Below are 12,870 nucleotides of genomic sequence, written 5' to 3' on the forward strand. Positions count from 1 at the left end.
AATCATAAATACTCTAAACCTATTTCGAAATTAATGAATGGGTTTAAATTAATCTGAGTCATGGGTTTACTATTTTGACTTAGTATGATGATTTTCAAATTGATCTAGAAGAAGAAGCAAGTGAGAATGCAGACTGAAAACTTTTAAATAAGGAGATGGAGATTGCATTTGCAGAGAATCACTGTACAAGCCCATTACTGAAATAGGAATTGGGAACTTATAACTAGCAAAATAACAGAGAATGTAGAACTTTGTACTATATTCCCAGAACAAATAAAACTCAATATGCAAAATTCACTAAAGTTTAATGAGAAAGTAGTGAATAAGATAAGATGTGTTGTTAAGGAAAGTAATAGGTTTCACATAGTATCTGTTAGACTTCTTTAGAGGAACAGAAGTGATGATGATGATGATGATGATGGGGTAGAGGTGGTGGTAGTAAATGGTAGTAGTAATAGTAATCATGGTGGTGGTGGTGTGTGTGTGTGTGTGTGTGCCTGTGTGTGTGTGTGTGTCTGTGTGTATGTATGTGTGTGTGATTTTTTGGAGTGACATACAAAATATGGTCTGTGTAATCCAACAACTGACATCTCCTAATAGAAAGACCAAGAATCCTTTAATTGTTCTGTCTTTGAGACTGGATTCTCAGCAGTCCCAGTCTGTAGCTGGAGTCCTAGAGGATTTCTAGAAAGCAGGAAAATAGAAAAATTAGGTTCTAATCACTGTGTAGGAATGGGTAAGCAGCAGGGTAGATGAACTTTCCAGCAAGAGTTAGGTCAAGCAGGCAAAAAGCAAAAGCTTCCTTCTTCCTTACCTGATGTGGGCTACCACCAGGAGGGGAGGTCCAGATTTAGGATTTGTCTTCCCACTTCATATAATCCAGTGAAAAAAATCTCTCACAGATGTGTAGCTGCTTGTGTCTTAGTTGATTCTAGAGGCAGTAGAGCTGATAACCAAGATTTACATTTTCAATTAATGTTATATTTATTGACAGTTAATGTTATATACAAAAATGGAGATTTAGAAAAGATCCTAAGAGGATACTTGAATGATTTCCAAACAAAGCAAGAGGTTTCTAACTTGAAACACCCACCCCCCAGTGACACACTTCTTCTAACCAGACCACACCTCTAACAGTACTAGTCTCTATAAGCCTATCTATGTCTATGTCTATATATCTATGTCTATATATCTATGTCTATGTCTATATATCTATGTCTATATATCTATGTCTATGTCTCTATATATACCTATATCTATCTATATCATCTATCTCTATCTCTATCTCTATCTATATATATCATATATATCATATCTATATCATATATATCTATATCTAGATAGAGATAGAGAGATAGATATATAGATATGCATACATATTCCCATACATTCTCTCTCTCCCTTTCTCTCTCCCTCACCCCAACTTGCATTGTTTACAATTGTATTAGAGATAATAAAATACTTAAGAGTAAAATAACTAAAGAGTTGACTAATTTACAGTCTGACAACACTAAGTCATTTGTCATTTATCTTCATAGATCAGAAGAAGTAATAGTGTTTAAATTATTGATACTATCTAAATCTATGTAGGTATGTTAAGGCAGTTCTTTCAAAATCCCAATAATATTTTCATAGAAACAGAAAATCAACCCCCGTGGATCCATTCAAAGGTCCTGAATTACACGTGCTCATTTTGGTCAACACTTTCCTCTTCCATGTTGTTTCCTCCATTCCCAGTTAAGCCTTTCATCATTCCAGCAGAGATGAGGGACTCAAGAGGATCTAGCCCTGCTTGAGGAGCTATAAGTAGTTAATAGTTAGTTGGGAAGGGGCAAGGATGTTACATTGCTCAGTAGTATACCCTTTGTAAATGGACCTTGCTCATGTCAAACCAAACTCACCTATGTATCCCTTAAATGCATTAGGAATATTTTTTTAGACATAGGAGTAGAAAGGTGGTTTAGGGGAAAAAAGGACTGTTTGGTGGGAGAAGAAGGGAATAAAATATGATAATGTACTTTTATCAAAGTGCAATATATACTGTGTGTGTGTGTGTGTGTTTGTGTGTGTGTATGCCCATAAGAGCACACAAGTACACAATAGGGAAAAATAGCTTCTTCAATAAATGCTTCTGAGAAATTTGCATATCTATAGAAATTTATCTTTATCCCATACCATGCATAAAAATGGACTCAGAATTTATTATGTGCTTAAATGTAACTCCAAGATAAAATGCATTGAAAAACACATGGCATATAGAATACCCAAAATACAAACAACCATGCCGAAACTAAATAATGAACTATACTCAACTATAAAACAGATTACATACAAAAAAGAAGAAATGAAAAACAACCTATTAAACAGGGTAAAATAGATGGAAACTGTTGTGTTGGAATCAAGGCTCGTGTCCCGACAGACCACAGCTGGCCAAGCAGTTCTGCATGGCAGAGGTGTATTGTGTGGAGGAGAAGGGGGTGACAGAGACAAAGGGAAAAAAAGAGAAAGAAGGGGAAAAAGGGCAAATGTCAGGAAGGGTATACTTTTTACTTAGGCTGTGATGTAACCGCTAGTATGTAAGAGTGGGAAGTGGACTCTGGGAATGTATGTGATTGCCATGCCAACAGATGTGAGAGTCCCTGTCACCTATGGGTGATGTCATTGGGTTCCGAGGCAATCCACCAAGCCAGTTCCTAATACCAACATACCTCTGTTTTTCTTATCATAAAAAGAAGGAAGGGGAGGGGGAAGCTGATGGTGGAAAGGTAATGGAGCATCATGTCTCTTAAACTGCTTCCTGCTGTCTAGGGGCATCATCAATTTTGGGGTGTAGCTGACTTTCACCATCGGGATCCACTTGGTAAACATTTGCATCAGGCTTCTCTGTGGATAGCAGCTGGTAATCCAGTTCCAGGAACTGATTAATAGTTTGGTTAGAAATCTTTTGTATTTGTTGTTGAAAGAATGTAAAAACAAGATTAATGAAGTAGGGAGCAAATAATAAGGCCAGGAAGATGACTAGGAAAGGTGTTACAAAAGAGAGTATCCACTTTCATATAGGGCTTTCAAAAATCCAGGAATTACAGTCCTTACATGCCCAGAAATTCTGCATATCTGATTGTAGCTCCTGGATTTTATTTCTCATTATCCTGGATAGGTTGATGTAGAAACAGCATTCTTCTTGAAGGAACAGGCAAAGACCACCTTCTTTAGCTGTCAGGACATCTAGCCCCCATCAGTTCTGAAGCACCACAGCTGAATGGTTTCAGACATTTTTTGAAAACTGCTGTCAAGCTCAAAAGTGAATTTATCATATTGGTTTATGGAAGTCTGCAATTCCAATACCAGCACCTATAGCTATTCCCACAGAGAATAAGAGTAGCACAACCTGAACTGTCCTCTTTTGTTGGGCAATTATCATATCTACAACTGGGATTGGCAGGGGCTTGTTTCCCTAGATTACTCCTGGTTTAGGGAAAAGGAGTACCAACGTGCAAACTCCTGATCAGCTCGTACATAGGCGATGTGCCACAAAGAATTGATGGGTTTTGGACTGCAGGGCATTGTAGCAGAAATGATGTATCAAGGGTTGTGGTTCTATTGCAGTCTAGGGAGCTAAACATTTCTACAGTCCTGGAGGTCTTAAAACAGTGTGCCATGCCAAAAAGAGTGATCGAAAAAAGATATGGAGTCATGGTGACATCAGAGTCAGGGCAGCTGACAAAAAGGTGAGGTAAAGTTACTTGGCAGTATCACTGGGGATGCTGCAAGTGGCAATTGTGAGTTCCAGGGGATACATATAGCCAGCAATCTTTAAAGTGACCAGGTCTGGTGACATTAAGGAGTTGGTACATCAAGATCAAGGTCTAAAGCAAAAGACCAAATAACAAATTTGTGCCATTTATAAGGGGTGATGTCAAAGAGGTAAGGGCCTCGAAGGAGTGTTTGATTGCTTCCCTTACATTTCCGATATCTACAGGTTGGGCAATTGAGACATATTTTCTCTGGATGCGGATAGTACTTACTGGGAACCTGGCTTGATTTTTACAGTAGAGCTTACCAACAACTCCTATCTTCCACCTAGGATTCTGTGTGTCTTGTATGTAGAAAAATAATATCATGCATTGTTAATAGAAAAAGTGATTGGTCTGTGATCTTAGCACATGTATCTGATGAGACCAATATGGGCAGCCCCCACATTCATCTGGCCATTTTTTTACCATGATCTTTTGTCTGGTCAAAGAGAAAGCAAGCAAAGAGATCATAATATTTAGATGGGACAACAAATAAAGGGATGATAGCAATTTGGATCACTTCCTGGCATCCGGCTATGGAGCAGTTTCCTGACCCCATTTGGAAAAACTGTTTGTTATCTGTAGGGGTTTCTTGAACTTTGAATCTGCAGATGTAAGGGCTACCCTGGATGGAAATGAACAGCAGGGGGAAGGATAAGAAGCCCATGTCTAATCCAAAGAGGTCAAGTACAGCTGCTAGAGTGGAGTCTCATTTTCTGGGATTGCAGACAAGGTAGGTGGTCTCAACATCTTCTGGAGCTTAACAGAGCATGGTCCTGTTAGGGTCATCATGAATAAAGAATTTTTAGGTGGAGGGATGAAAAGTTTGAGGTGAGACAGATAAACCCAGTGAGAGAGTCCCTCATGTTTAGCAGCTGTAGGGGGCACGAGAATTACCTTAGAAGGGCTCTGCCATTTAGGAGAGAGGGGTGAGGACTGATGGTCTAGAGGGGATAGAAAGACTTGGTCTCCAATGTTGGCAAGCAGTGGACAGGGGACAGTGTGTGGCCTCTGTAGAGGGTGGTCAGCAAAGTTCCATAGCAGAGAGCAGAAGTGGCAAAGTAATGGGGAGATCATTTAGGTGAAAGATCAGGATATCCATACATGAATTCAAAGAGTGAAATGAGAAGAGGTCGCTTGAGGAAAGCTTGTAGCCTGAAAAGATCCAAAGATAGGAGTTTTACCTAATCAAGGTGAAGTTCTTGTGACAACTTGACAAGCGTAGTTTTTTTTTTTTTTTTTAAATTTATTGGATATTTTATTTACATTTCAGATGTTATCCCCTTACCTCATCCCCCGACCAAGGAACCTCCTATTCTATTCCCCCTCCTCCCTCTTCCATGAGGATGTGCCCCCCACTCCCACCTCCCAATCCTCGGATTCCCCCACACTCAGCGTCCAGCCTTCATGGGACCAAGGATCTCCTCTCTCACCTATGCCTGACAAGGCCATCCTCCCCTACATATACAGCTAGAGCCATGGGCCCCTCCCTATGTGCTCCAGGCTGGTAGTTTAGACCCTGAGAGCTCCTGTTGGTTTTTATTGTTGTTCTCCTCATGGGGCCGCAAACCCTTTCAGCTCCTTCAGCTCCTTCTCTCTAATTCCTCCATTGAGCCAAGAGTAGTTTTTAAAGAGCAGTTGGTTCTTTCTGCCTTACCTAAAGATTGAGGGTGGTAGGAAATATAAAAATGCCAGTGAATATCTAGGGCCTTAGACAGAATTTGAGAAATTTGGGAAGTAAATTCAGGACCATTGTCTGACTGGAGGAAGGCTGGGACACCAAATTGGGGGTGGGGTGGGGAGGGATGATCTCTTGGAGGAGGAGATCAGAAACTGTCTGAGCCCTTTTATTTGTTGTGGAAATGCCTCCACCCACCCCCAAGAAGGTGTCCAGCAAGACCAGAAGATACTTGGCATGTTTGACAGTGGGTATGTGGGTAAAGTCAAGTTGCCAGTCAGTTCCAGGAATGGAACCTGGTAGGTAGGAAAAGGGGTGCTACGATACCTTGAGTTAAGGTCTGACATCTGACAGATTTTTCTTAAGATGCAGTGATAGATTTTAAGATACTTAAATCTTCAGGAGTAGGCTGTAGGCAGGTCTTAACAAACTAAGACAACTTGTGGCTGTAAGGATGAAAGTGTTGGTGAAGATAGAACAGAGTTTTTATGAGTGTCATGGGGTAAAGGTGGGGATGTGGGTTGCAGTATAAGAGTGTCCTGGAAAGGGTGAGATCAGTCTAGGCCCCTAAGGGCCACAGCTCTAGCTGTCTCATCAGCTCAGTTGTTTCCCTTGGAGACAATAGAGTCATCTGTCTGGTGGGATCTGGAGTGGGCAATTCCAATAGTTGTAGGGAGATGGGAGGACTTTAGCATGGCTATAATTTGGTTTGCATTAGTTACTGATCCTCTTTTGTGGTAAGTAATCCATGCTCCTTCCAGATAACAGCATGGGATAGGAAGATATGGATAGCACATTTGGAATCTGTATAGACGTTGAGAGTGTCCCTATGCCAGTTGAAAGGCATGGATAAGGGCTATTAGTTCAGCCAGTTGAGAAATGGGAAGTCCCTGAGGGGATAGTGAAAAGAAGTGTGTAAGGGTTAGCCACAACAGGATGGAGGGGGACAGCTGCAGAATTAATATGCCTGAGGTCTTGAACCAGGTGATCGGTTCCATTAGGTTTCTTAACTGCCAGTATAGGGGTGTTAAAGGCTGAAGAGGTGGGGTGAAGGAGTTTTTTTCCTTAAGCTCTTGGAGTTTTTCAAAATTTGCTAGTTTTAAGGCTGCACTACAGAGACCAGTCAGGAGGGAGGTTATGAATCTATCTCTGGCTAAAATACCATCTGTGGAATTAAAATTTCATCAAGGATCTTGGTCAGGTTTTGACTGCCTCAGATCTGATTGGATATGTTCTATCTGTTTGATAAATTTCTTCTGCATGTGTTCTTGCCTGTTCCCAAACTCACCTGTATTTGTCAGGAAGTAAATTATTAGTAAGGATCATATATACATCATGAAAAGTCAAGCTATAAAATTGAGTAATGTATTGAAACTCTTTAATAAAGGCAGAGGAGTTAGAGGTATAGGAACCCAGTTTACTTTCCATTTGAGAAAGTTCACTCAGCAAGAAAGGAACATGTACTCTCCACAAGGCAATCTACCCCACCAGCTTCCCTTAAAGAAAAGACCAATGCTGGGTCTAGTGACTCTAGGGGAGAAGAACTTGGGTCTTTGGTTGTGGTCTTGGAGCGAGTGATGGGAGGGTTGAAGGTAGGTGTCAATGCAGGGTGCTTGGAGCAACCTACAGCTGGCACAGGAGAAGTAGAGGGGTCTGGAGAGGTAGAGAAAGTAGGTTCTGGGGTAGCCTGGTGAAAAGGAGAAACTGAGGTGGCAGTTTGGGTTTTTGGAGGCATGGAAACAGGTCTGCAGCAGAAAGGAGGCAATTTGTTAGCTGGATCAGTGGTTGTAGTGTCATCTGGTGGAGGATTCATGGCTAAAAGAAGTTGGTTTGGGGAACAAGAAGAGCACGGGGAGGGGTTGGAGCAAAGATAGATAGATGCTTGGGCATAGGGAACCTCTTTTGATTTACCAGACTGCTTGCAGTATGTATGAAGATCCCTTAAAATAAATGGCTCTAGTATGCCATTAAGTGGCCATTTGGAGCTAATATCTAATGGGTACTGAATCTAGACCTTATTGCAGAGGTGTACTAGTTTTGATGCCCTCAGGTTTGGCATTAACTTCAGAGATTTAAGATTTTCCAGGAGACGTACCATTGGGGAGCCTGGAGGTAAATTAGAAGACAATGAAGCACTCACTGGGGAATTATTGGATTATTCCTAGGTGTGTCCTGAGAATAATAATTCAATAATAAAAACTTTAGTCAGGCTAGATGTTTAAATCATTACCTAGACCTTCTAGGGGCTACAGTGAGTCTGGACTCACTAAAAAGCATCCCTAACCTAGGCCTAGGGTTTTCTAAATGGCTATAAGTGCTGGAGGGGGAGGGGGTGCAAGAGCTGCTTTTGAAGGAATAGTCACCCAAGGGTCGAAGTCCTAACTTGTATGTCAGTGAGGAGGCTGATCATAAGGACCATGGCCATGAAACACCAACCCCTTAGCCCATAAAGGATGGCCAGGCACTATCTGGGAAGTCAGGATCATTCCTGCTGACTGGAGGAAAAAATACTTACCAATATACTGATGTTTATGTGAGAATTTTAGCGGTCTGTAGCAAGAAACATTAAACTATATGGTTGGTGTGGCCTGGAGCGTGCCACAACCGCAATTCCCTGTTTTTGGCACCAATGTTACCTTGCAATCAAGGCTCGAGTCCCGATAGATCACACCAGGCCAATGCAGTTCCATGTGGCAGAGGTTTATTGTGTGGGGGAGAAAGGGTTGACAGAGACAAAAGGAGAAAAAGAGAAATAAAGGGAAAAGGGCAAAGGTCAGGAAAGGTCTGCCTTTTATTTAGGCTGTGATGTAACTGCTTGCTGGTAAGAAACAGTCTCTCAGATAATGGATAATATGTAAACACAATAAGTGTGGTGACGAGCTAATGTATAGATGTATAGTAATATAAAATGTGACAGGAAAAATGAACCCTCTCATTTGTTAAAACCTGGGTAAATGTTGAGAACAGGATGCTACTCAGAGAATGACAAATAACTGTGTAATTTCACTTATATGTGGAATTAAAAAAAAATGTCAAATTTGGAATTGGGTAGAGATGGCTCACTAAACAAAATGTCTTTGCACAGCAAGTGTGAGGTCCTGAATTGGAACCCACAGAGTCCATGTAAAATGAGTCCAATAGCACTTGTCTGTAATGCCAGTACTTCTATGCCAAGATGAGAGAGGAGGGCAGGAGAACACCCAAATGCATGGAGTCAGTTAGCATAGAATGTATAGTGACAAGCATCAAAGGGATCCTGCCTTAAAACAAGGAGAGAGGCACTGACATCCGAGGTTGTATTCTGATCTCTGCACTACACAATAACATCTGAGTGATCATGTATGTGTATTGCATGCATATGTCTTCTCAAACTCAAACACATGTGCACATACACACACACACACAAGCACACACATATATATAAAAGAGAAAATTAAAAACACACAGAGGGAGAAAGTGTGTTCTTAGCAGCTAAGTAAACAGAAGCAGAAAATGCTGGTTAAAAATTCTCAGATAATAAAAAAGAAAATGTCCTGGGAATCTAACAAACACTATAGTGGCATAGAAGATAATAGCTACAGGTATCTCTTGTGAGCCAGTTTATATTGGCTGAGCAGAATGACAATAGACTCGGGAATATATTAGAGCACAGTGTTCACACAGTGATTTAATGACAGCTGATGGAGTTTAGGAATTACTGCACCAATGCCAAAATATCTGTTTTGATTATTAAACAAAATAGCCATATTTTTTTACATAAATTTCTCCTGTCTTCATGGTAGATACAGAGTAATCTTGGTGTTTATGGACAAGAATTTCTAACACTCACATCTGTTAGGTCACCCTTCTCAGAAAACTGTACAACTATTGAGGAATAAGAAGAATAAGCAAAAACCAAAATGATCATTTGTTTCTTTATTCAATTCTCTCCTTTCTTGTGATGTTAAGTTAGTTTTTGACTAGGCCTGGAATAATACTTGAAACTTAATCCTAACAAATACAGTGTTTAAGTATATTATATACAAAATATATTTATATGCTATTATCTTTGTATTTGTTAAATACATAAAAATGTATTATATAAATGTATTTGTTGTCATAGTCATGTACATATGTGAGTTCATAAAATTAAGTATGCATTTGTATGTGTATTTGTTTACAAATCTAAAACATGGCCATATTGGGTATACCTGCATCATGCTCAGGAAAATTTGTCACCAGCTTGTGCTAGTTCAGTGCCCATTAGAGCACCTGGACAGTTGTCAGTGATAGTAGTTACACATGAGGAACAAAAACATTCCATATTGAGTCATATGCATTAAAGAAACTGGCCCTCTGCCCGAATGCTGTGCCACTTGTAATTATGAAGTGCCAACTGTGCTTGGTTTCTGTGCATGCTGCTGGTGGGCTCTGCACACTGCCATGCTGCACAGTCTATGTTTTATGTTCCAAATTCCTTGTTCTGATTCGGAGTTTCTAGTTACGAATATTGGAAAAGCTACATGGATGATAAATGTTCAGTTTATTAACTTGAATAGTTTAGCAAGTTTTTGCTACATGAGAAAGCTAATTTATATAAAACAGATCATTTAACACAATAAAATTAAATTATATCAAAGAGTTCTCTCATCTCTCCCTTCTCTACAGTTTCTCTCCTCTGATGTATGTCTCCTCCTCCATTTCTCCTTCTCTGTGTGTGTGATTTTCTGATTTTTTCCCTTTCTCTTTTTTTCTCTTTATTTGTTTGCATTCCCCTCAATGTCTCCTTCCTCTATTAAACTAATACTTACTTTGGAACACAGCTAAATTTTTTTTCTCCCCACTTTAGAATTCAGCTCTACTGGCTAGTTATAACTGTATTAAACCACTTCTACCCAAACTAGCTCCAGTCCAACTTATCCAAGTCTGCTTCAAAGATTCCATGGACCACCTTATAAAGTATAGAGCATTGGAAATATTCTATGTGGCAGATTAACCCTTAGATTTACTCTTTGGGGGAATGGATGTTTTTTGCTTGTACCCATTCCACAGTTTAAAGTGTGGCTCTCTAATTTAGGAGACATGTCCAATGCTATAAGCAACTTGAGACATCTAGACATCAAGAAAGGCAAGGGTGCATTATGGAAGCAATACAGGATTTTCTGAGTTCTTGAGAGATCATTCTTTTGATAGTACATTTTTTTCACCTTCTTCTTGTATAAGATGAGCTTATCTATATGAGTTCCCAATGGGTGTGTCCCTTCTCATATCATATCAGAAGCAAAATCAGACCTGAAAAAGGTACAGTGATCCTTGGATGAATGCATCAAAAGGAAGTCCTTGATCTATAAAATACAGTAAGTTTAGTAGCCAGCCCAGAGAAATTATTATCTTCAGTACCTACTAAGTACAAAAAAAAATGTAACTATGATGTTGTGATCTTCCCATGTCTACAGAAATCTGCTTTTCTTGCTGAAAAACTTCATGGTTTTAATGCAGAAGTTCTTTGTAGAAGGAAAAATCATGTAAAGTTAAAAACTAGTGAGTAGGGGAGCAAAGGAATGTTAAATAGCTGATACCACCAATTATTATATAAGTCATGTGGCATTGGTGATCATATTATTCTTTAATTTTTATTAACAAGAGTAAAATACTTGAAGATCTTTCAAAAACATTTGCTTATACTCAATTGATGTTAAAGGTTTTAATATAATGATATATCTGTAAGTTCTTCAACAGTGTGAATTAAACTACATCAAATCAATAGCTGAGCATTATGGACTTGTCTATTTACTCTGCCAGACTGTTTGTCAGCTCCAAGCGCGCCAAGTGTTGGCATCATCATGTTCATCATGTTGGGTAAGGAGCCAAAGGTTTAATGTTATAGCACAATGTACAACTTTCATTCAGAAAATTCATGTCTCCCCTGACTTAAAAGGCTGTGTTCAATGACTGCACAAAGGTCTTTTTTAACACTAAATTTCTGAAAACACTCATGAGCCAAGAGGTATCTTCTCTTACACTGTTAGCTCCTTCAATACACTTAAGGTCTGTCGATAAGCCAGAATACTGGGATGAGTTTTAACTCATTAAAACTTTGATGCAGTGCGTGGAAACATTACAAAGCTTTGTTTTTGTGTATTCATCTCCTGCTAAAATGTAGTTTATCAGAGATTGGAAACTGTGAGGTATATCTCTTTACTTTTGACTATATTGGAATGAACTCTAAAAATTTGTGGCTCTTGATACATTTTCTTGGGGCATTCTTACTGAGCACATCCTTTCTGAATTTTTAAGACAAGTTCCACTTTTCAAATACCAGTGTGCTCTGCAGCTATTCTTCTCATTAGGGTAATTTCCATGAGAGTGCACACATCTGCTCTAATTTAGTGAGTTGATTTTATATTTGAAGCAGAGTACACCTTGATGCCACATTGTTTAAATTCCTCTCATTGTGATTGTAAAGATTGTTGCCATAAAATAAATTAGTCCCAAACTTAATGACCTTGTGCAAGTGTGCTTTACTGTCACTCATGTGAGAATGGCTCTCTCAGTGTCCAGCTGTTAATATAGCCTCACTTCTCCTTTCTAGAGACTGTATTTTGATAAAATCTATTCTGGGGTATAAAGAGACAGAACAGTCAAGGAACTTCTTATTGTGGTCACAGAAGAAACACACACACAGACACACAGACACACAGACACACACACAAAACCAAGCCCAACCACACAAAAACATTTCAGTAACACATCTACTAACATCTCAGTAGTAAAACCAAGTTATATGGCGAGCCCCAAAGTTGAGGTTCAGCAAAGTGCCCTGTACTCATGCAAGGCCAAAGAAAATTATATGACGCTACATAAGTAGAACAATGATACAGATGCTGCCTATGCTCACAGTAATAATCTAATTTAACACAGTAGCTTTAATACACTATATAATGTATAAACAGATAAAGGACAATTGTAAATTTTCACATTGTTTGTCTAACAAGATTATAGCATTAATCAATGTAAATGTTTTATAGAGCAAACAAACAACTGAATAGACCTCTCCTTCCTCCCTCTCTTCTCTCTTTCTTCTCCCTCCATCCCTTCCTGCTTCCCTCCCTTCCTCCGTCTGTCTCTCTCTCACACACACACACACAAACTATTAAAACATACATTTGAATATCAGAACAAAATGGAACCATGTTTATGATATTTGAAAGATTACCTAATGTATGTGAATCAGGATCCTTGGATTTATTGCTTTGAATAAGTTCCTCACATGTTAGTGCCTAAAAAGTGCTACTATTTGATGACTGATGAATTAGCTTGTTCATAGTAGGTATTCAGTAACTGTTGACTCATTAGCTTTATCATCTGTTTTGTACAATCACTTTCTAAAATTTGGAAAAACTTCAGGGCCATAGAACT

The sequence above is a fragment of the Arvicanthis niloticus genome, chromosome 8 (genome assembly GCF_011762505.2).
Source record: "Arvicanthis niloticus isolate mArvNil1 chromosome 8, mArvNil1.pat.X, whole genome shotgun sequence".
NCBI classification, from domain to species: Eukaryota; Metazoa; Chordata; class Mammalia; order Rodentia; family Muridae; genus Arvicanthis; species Arvicanthis niloticus.